The sequence below is a fragment of the Mus musculus genome, chromosome 3, assembly GCF_000001635.26.
Source record: "Mus musculus strain C57BL/6J chromosome 3, GRCm38.p6 C57BL/6J".
In the NCBI taxonomy this organism is placed as follows: Eukaryota; Metazoa; Chordata; class Mammalia; order Rodentia; family Muridae; genus Mus; species Mus musculus.
Genome location: NC_000069.6, coordinates 84061020 through 84067519, shown reverse-complemented (window position 1 = coordinate 84067519; position 6500 = coordinate 84061020). Strand labels below are relative to the sequence as shown.

Genomic DNA, 6500 nt, shown 5'->3' with positions numbered 1-6500 from the left:
AGCCTCCAGGTTATGGTCACACCGGGCCCTCTTTACGCTCTCCCTTGGGCCGTTTTCCTGGTTTTCATTTTTGTTTTATTGTTGTTTGAGATGAAACTTCAAGGTATTGCCCAAGCTAGTTCTGGGCTCCCTGAGCTCAGCCATCTCTCTGCCTGGGTCAGTCTCCTGAGTGCCTGGGACTGTCCCGGCTAGGGAGGAGTTCTTTAATCTCAGTGACAAGACGCTAAGTCCAGATGCTTTGGCTGGTAAGTGAGGAGGGATACCTTTGTTTTACCTGCCCAACAATATGGTTGTTTTCCCCCAGCCTTGAATGAAATTCTGTGTGGAGGTCGCCAAGAGATAGTCACTGATTACCAGTTTGTGTCTGTGGCTCTGCCCCTCACTTTCAGTCTGAAACCTGTCTAGGGCTCAGAGTGCCACTGGGTTGTGGAATGGCTGCTTAGCACACACAAGGGCTTGGGCTCTATCCCCAACACTCTGTCCTGAGGGAGGAAACCCAAGTCCTACAGTCTCCTTTTCTCCTCTTAGTAGACCTTTGCTTTTTAGGGAAACCAAGAATAGTACCAGAGATTTACAAAAGTAGGGGGATTTTATATTTTAGGTGCTTTGAAATACGTTTTCTACAAATGTCATTACTTAACATTTGGTAATGGGCTAGCTGTTGCTTGTCTTTCATGATGTATATATGTATCTGTGTCTGTCTGTCTGTCTCTCTTGTGTGTGCCTGTGTGTGCAACTTTTTGTAATCCTAGCAACTTTGAAGGCTGAGGCCTGTGGCTTGTGAGTTTAAGGTCAGTCTGGGTTACATAACACCGTGCCTCAAAAAAAAAAAAATACTATGGGATGTCAGACATGGCTCAGGTAAGATTGAGTACTGTTCTCGTAAGAGGACTTGAGTTGGGTTCACAGCGCCCACATAGAGTGTCTCACAATCAGCTGTGACTCCAGCTCCAGCACCCTCTTCTGTGGGCAAATGCATTCATACACACACACACATGCATGTACACGTTTAGTGTATATATAAGGTATGTATACATAATATGTACAAATATGTATCTGAAAGTATAGTAGAACATATACTTAACATAGGATAGGTTCGATCTTAGGGCTTCAGTATAGAGACAATATAAAAATATTTACCATTTGCAGGTAGACTGTTGGTGGTTAAAGGACATTTTTTGTTGCTGTTATTTCAAAATATCTTAATGTTCATTGAGATTACTTTCTATTTTCTACTTTTTATATGTCTTATTCAAAGGATGATGCTTAGGAGCCCTTTAGTCAACAACCTCACTTTGATATTGACAGTGAGCAATCCAGACCTGTGTGTGTGTGTGTGTGTGTGTGTGTGTGTGTTTGTGTTACCAGTTCTCTGCTCCTCTCTGGTCTCTTACCATCTTGGGACCGTGGTTAGGTTGATCCTGCACTTTGTTCTGCTAAGTGATTTCCGTTCTGCTGTGAAGAGATGCCTTTGCCCACACAGTTGCTGTGGGGGTTCTCACGGGTTTTCTGTCAACCCACCCCAAGTTATTTATATCACTTGAGCTTTGAAATCTGGTAGTTGCGTCTGTAAACTACTTAAAACAAAACTCACCCAGGGTTTCCCAGAAGAGGCTCTGGATTAGAGACACCAGTGTGAGAAGAACATAGGTTCTGGTGTGGCCCCTGGCTTCACTTCTACCCTCTGAGTTTTATCATCTATCTCTCTGCCACCTTAGCTTTATCTGGTCTCATCTTAAAAATCAGTCCAGATGAAGTCAAACTGGTTCTTCATGGTTCAGACAGTATGTCCCAATGGTTAAGGGAGGGAGGGCGGTTCTGTTAAGCTACATTTATCAGAGCAAATTCAATTTTACATTCCTGAGTGATTGTTGCTGGTTTGCCTGTTTGTTCAGAAATGTCCAAAATATGCATGAAAACTAAACGGAAACAAGGTCATTCAAGCATCTCAAGAGTACCATTCAAGTATCAAGGCCACCATCAGGACCACCTTACTACTTACTGATGCTCAGGCCCTCTCTCAGGAGTAAGGCCAACATCAGGACCATCTTACAGGTTACTGATGCTCATGCGCTCTCCCTACATGACCCCTGTACAGAGGGGTCCTTACAGCTCACTGGTAGGGCATTTCCCGACATAAGCAAAGCCAGCCCTAGTTTCCATCCCCAGCACCAGAAAAATAATTTACAAAAAGGCAAGAGGAAGGGAAGGAAGCAAAAGAGCAATGAATTCTATTTGAAGGACACATAGAAGAGAGAGTAGTGAACTCTGCCTAGGTCAATACAGACGAGTGAACAGGCAAATCTGCCTTAGAAGAATATTGACTTCTTCTGAGAGCTGCAGAAGACTTTACCAGGTAAGGTATCAGGCCTCTGGCACTCACCACTTGTGCAATTATTGAAGTCTATGCTTATCTAGCTTCACCACTGTGCTGTTCTTGGTGAGATAGATAGATAGATAGATAGATAGATAGATAGATAGATAGATAGATAGATAGATAGATAGATAAAGATATAGTTTAGGGAAGCTTAATGAAGCACATAACTATGTTTATATTAATCGTGACTGTTTTGTATTGTGAATATCAGAAAGAAATGGGCAAGTTACTGCATGTAGACAGATCAGCACAGCAAGAACATGGAATTGGAAGGTTTAGTGGATTTTCAGGGAAGACAGTTCATTCCTGGTGTTTGAGGTCACTGCAGAGAGTGCTAGGAATAGCACAGTGCTCTAGAATTGTGGTCTAGAGTTGGTGTAGAAAGCCTTAGAGGCTCTGCTGCAACTTAAAACAGCGAAGATCAATCTGTATTTTAGAGGGATGTATGGTACCAGCGTCAGCAGACTGCAAAAAGGGAATTTGGAGGTTCCCATTAGCTATTCTGTGAGTGGAAAGAGGAAGGCCAGTTACTAAAGAGAAAACTCAGTCTTGTTATTAAGATTAAGAGAATGGAAAGAGTTTAAAGTCACTAGGTTTCTACTGTGGGCTTGAACATTGTACAAGAAGCCAAAATAGGAGAAATAAGAAGGGAATCAGGTTGTGGGAAGGAGGGGTTATTGAAACAATTCCGAGTATTCTGAGTTTGAGGAGCCTGTCTTTCCCAGGGAGAGCCATTGTGTTAGCTGTAAAATCAAGCCCAGGAAAGAATCTGGGGTCAGAAAAAGAGTTTGAGGTGAGATCCTCATTTGATCAGCTAAGAGACAGAGAGATGATGATATATCAGAGAAGAGAAACAAGGATGGAAATTGAGGTTCTGTAGTGGTTTGGATGAGAATTGTTCCCTCAGGCTTGGATGTTTGAATGCTTGGTCCCCAGCTTGTGAAACTATTTGGGAAGGCTTTGGAGGCGTGGCCTTGTTGGAGGAGGTGTGTCACTGAGGATGGGTGTTGTTGAGGTTTCTGAAGTCCATGCCAGGCCCAGTCTCTGACTCTGTCTCTCTCTACCTACAAAGTGTGTATCAGATGTAAGCTCTCAGCTACTGCTCCATCACCATGCTGGCTTGCTTGCTGCTGGGCTCCTGCTGTGACGGTCATGAACTCACCCTCTGAGCTGAAAGCACATCCCAGTTTAAAGGCTTCCTTTATAAGTTGCCCTTTCAATGCCTTTTTCTCTCTTAGAAAAATTATCTAAACCCAGCAGGCCCTTGCAAGTGGAGATGACACGATTTCAGAAGTCCTTTGTGTTTCTGGCACTGTAAGAGGTAAGCTGGCATTCTTGAATTCAGGAGTGTTTCTCTGGGAGTTGAGAAATTTGTAGCTGTAAGCAATATGAATGCTTTTGTAGAATCAGCTCACCTGGGTGTTCATCAGCAGGCCTTGAAATGTCTGTACAAGTCCTTAGGCACAGAGGACAGCACAACACAGAGCAAAGGAAAGGCTTGCCTAAGCAGCCAGCCATGGCAGTTGTGAAATGCTATCATTGTTCAAGAGGATGCTGGGATGCTAATGATCTAGGTAGTTTCCAGTGGTGACAGAGGAAGGGAAGTACTGGCAGGGTGAGTGAAGCAAGGCTTGAACACAGTGCAGCCTGGTGTGTGACCCTGGGAAAGTCTGTTAATTCAGGCAGGGGTAGCCATCTGCGAAGTTCCTGGAGGAGAGGAAGAGGTGAAGAGTTAGGAGTTGGGCACTGGGGAGTTGCTGTAGTCAGTAGAGCACTTGCTATGCAAAATAAGGATCTGAGCTCGGATCCCTAAAGCCCATGGGAAAGCCGAGAATGTCTGTGTGCATCTGTAACCTCAGACCTGGGAGGCAGAGACAGGCAGATGCCTGAGTTCGCTGGCCAGTCAGCCTGGCTGAATCAATGAGTTCTAGGTTCACTGAGAGACCCTGTCTCAGAATAAAGTAAAGGTGTGAGTGATAGAGGAAGACATCCGATGTCAACCTCTGGCTTTGACAGGAGTGCACACTCACACTCCTCATGCACAAGTTCATGCACATGTGAACACGTAGCACACATACACACCAGCATGCACAAGTACACACACATATGCACACACCTGCAAGGACACCCAGGATCACAAGTACATACACACAAACAGACACACACATGCACACAACACCCCTACCTGCAGGTACATCCACGTGTACAAACACACACACACACACACACACACACACAAGAACTCCTCAAACTCAGAAATCCACCTGCCTCTGCCTCCCAAGTGCTGGGATTAAAGGCATGTGCCACCATGCTTAGCAAAAGTTGAAGAATATAAAACCATAATAAATAGAATGATTGAGAAAATAAAATCAACATTGAATATCATTTTATTAAAATAAACAAATCAGAAGCCATTAAAGACAAATCTTTAAAGATAAGATCACAGTTATTTTCCTGTGGCTATGTTCAGGATGGGCTTTCTGGAGCAGGTGGACCAGAAGTGATGGGCAAACTTCAGATGGGTTGAGGAAGGAGGGGAGAGGGGTGATTGAAGTCAGGAGAACAGGGGACCCACAAAACAGCAAGCTTGTCTGTAAAGCAGAGAGAGCATTGGGATGACAGAGTGAGCATTTGGCCAAATTAACCATTTTCTCAAACCATAGTTGCACAATTAATTTTATCTCAGTTGACGGTGACTCCGTCCTTTTTGTTGCTCAGGCTGTGAACCTTAGTCAGTCTTGGCTTCCCCACCTTTCATCTGCCAGGTCTTTTTGTTCGTGGTAAGCTCTTTTGCCCTCTGAGTCATCCCGCTGCCACCTAGACCGTTGGAAAATCTTGTATCTCCTTTTAGACCATATCTGGAGCCTGACTGCCTCTCAGCCCCTCCACTGCTAATGGCTGGCACAAGCCACCACAACTTCTGGTCTGAGTTGCTGCACAGTCATCCTCACTGGACTGCTAATGGCCTCTCTGCCTTCAACAGCAGCACACCAGCCAGATGGAGCCTCATCGAGTGTACAGCAGATCATGTCACCCTGTTAAAACCCTGTTGTGACTGCTTAAATGATTGCAGAGTAAAGGTCAGCGCATCTGCTGTGGCCTCGGGGTGCGGACACCCCTGCACCTGTTCCTCTCTGACCTCATCTCCAGTACTCTCCCTTACACAGCTCCAGCCACACTGGCCTCACGCAGCACCCTCCTGTTTCAAGGTCTCAGCTGTGCTCTGCCAAGACTGTTCTTGTCCCAGAGAGCTGTGGGGTAATATTTGCTCACATGCCGTCTTTTTATTGAAGCCTGCCTTTGTCTTGACGCTGAAAATTGTGCCTGTTCCTACTTACCACTTCTACTGCCTCAGCCACCTTCTCCTACTGGGACGATAACCTCTACTTCCCATGGAAGGCTGGTCAATGCTCCTCACTGCTACATCAGACTTCCTTCCTGCCTTACAGAGAATTCAACATCCTGGCTTGGGACTCACACAGGTCCAGAAATAGACCTGCTTCTTGTCAGTGACTTTCATGGCAAATGTTGAACACAGTGTCTGCTGTGGTCTGAATGGAAGAGGACATTTCTCTAGTGGGATTTTCATTAGATAAACTCATGTTTTGTCACTTAAGGCTTATACAAATTTGACTCTTTAGGATATGAAAACATCTATTAAACAGAATTTATTGTTTGTTCTATTTTATAACCTTATGTATTGCCACCCTGACTTTGACATGATACATTTTGAAAACTGTATGTTTATGACCATATATATATAATATGCATATTTTTTCATTTTCTGCTAAACATTTTTTTTATTCTCTAAAGGATTGAAATTAGCAAAGTCAAAGCAATCTGCCTAGAAATGTACATTAAAATCGTAACTTTCCCATTTTGTGGCTAAGTGCCTCGAGGCTTGGGATCTGTCTGAAGTCACTCTTTTGGTGGACTGTGAGTTAGTCCTGGTCGTCACACCTCCTGAAGATCAATGATCTCTTACCCAAGATCACCTTCAAAATGCGTGTGGGGCGAATGTGCAGCTAGCCAGGTTATATTTACTTATTAGCTGGCACTAGCTAATAAAGTTGGGGCAAACAAGACCAAGCCACCATCTCTCTGGCTGGCTCACAGATGGAAT

General features: G+C 44.4%; 1 long non-coding RNA gene across 1 annotated transcript; it reads right to left on the bottom strand.

Annotated features, from left to right (window-relative positions):
* Nucleotides 1-4746: 4746 nt before the first annotated feature.
* On the bottom strand, nucleotides 4747-5856 carry Gm30458. Its single transcript, XR_375756.3, has 2 exons — nucleotides 5716-5856; nucleotides 4747-4968 (listed from the first exon to the last, which is right to left on the bottom strand). It is a non-coding gene; the product is annotated as a predicted gene, 30458 (long non-coding RNA).
* Between the last annotated feature and the right edge of the window lie 644 nt (nucleotides 5857-6500).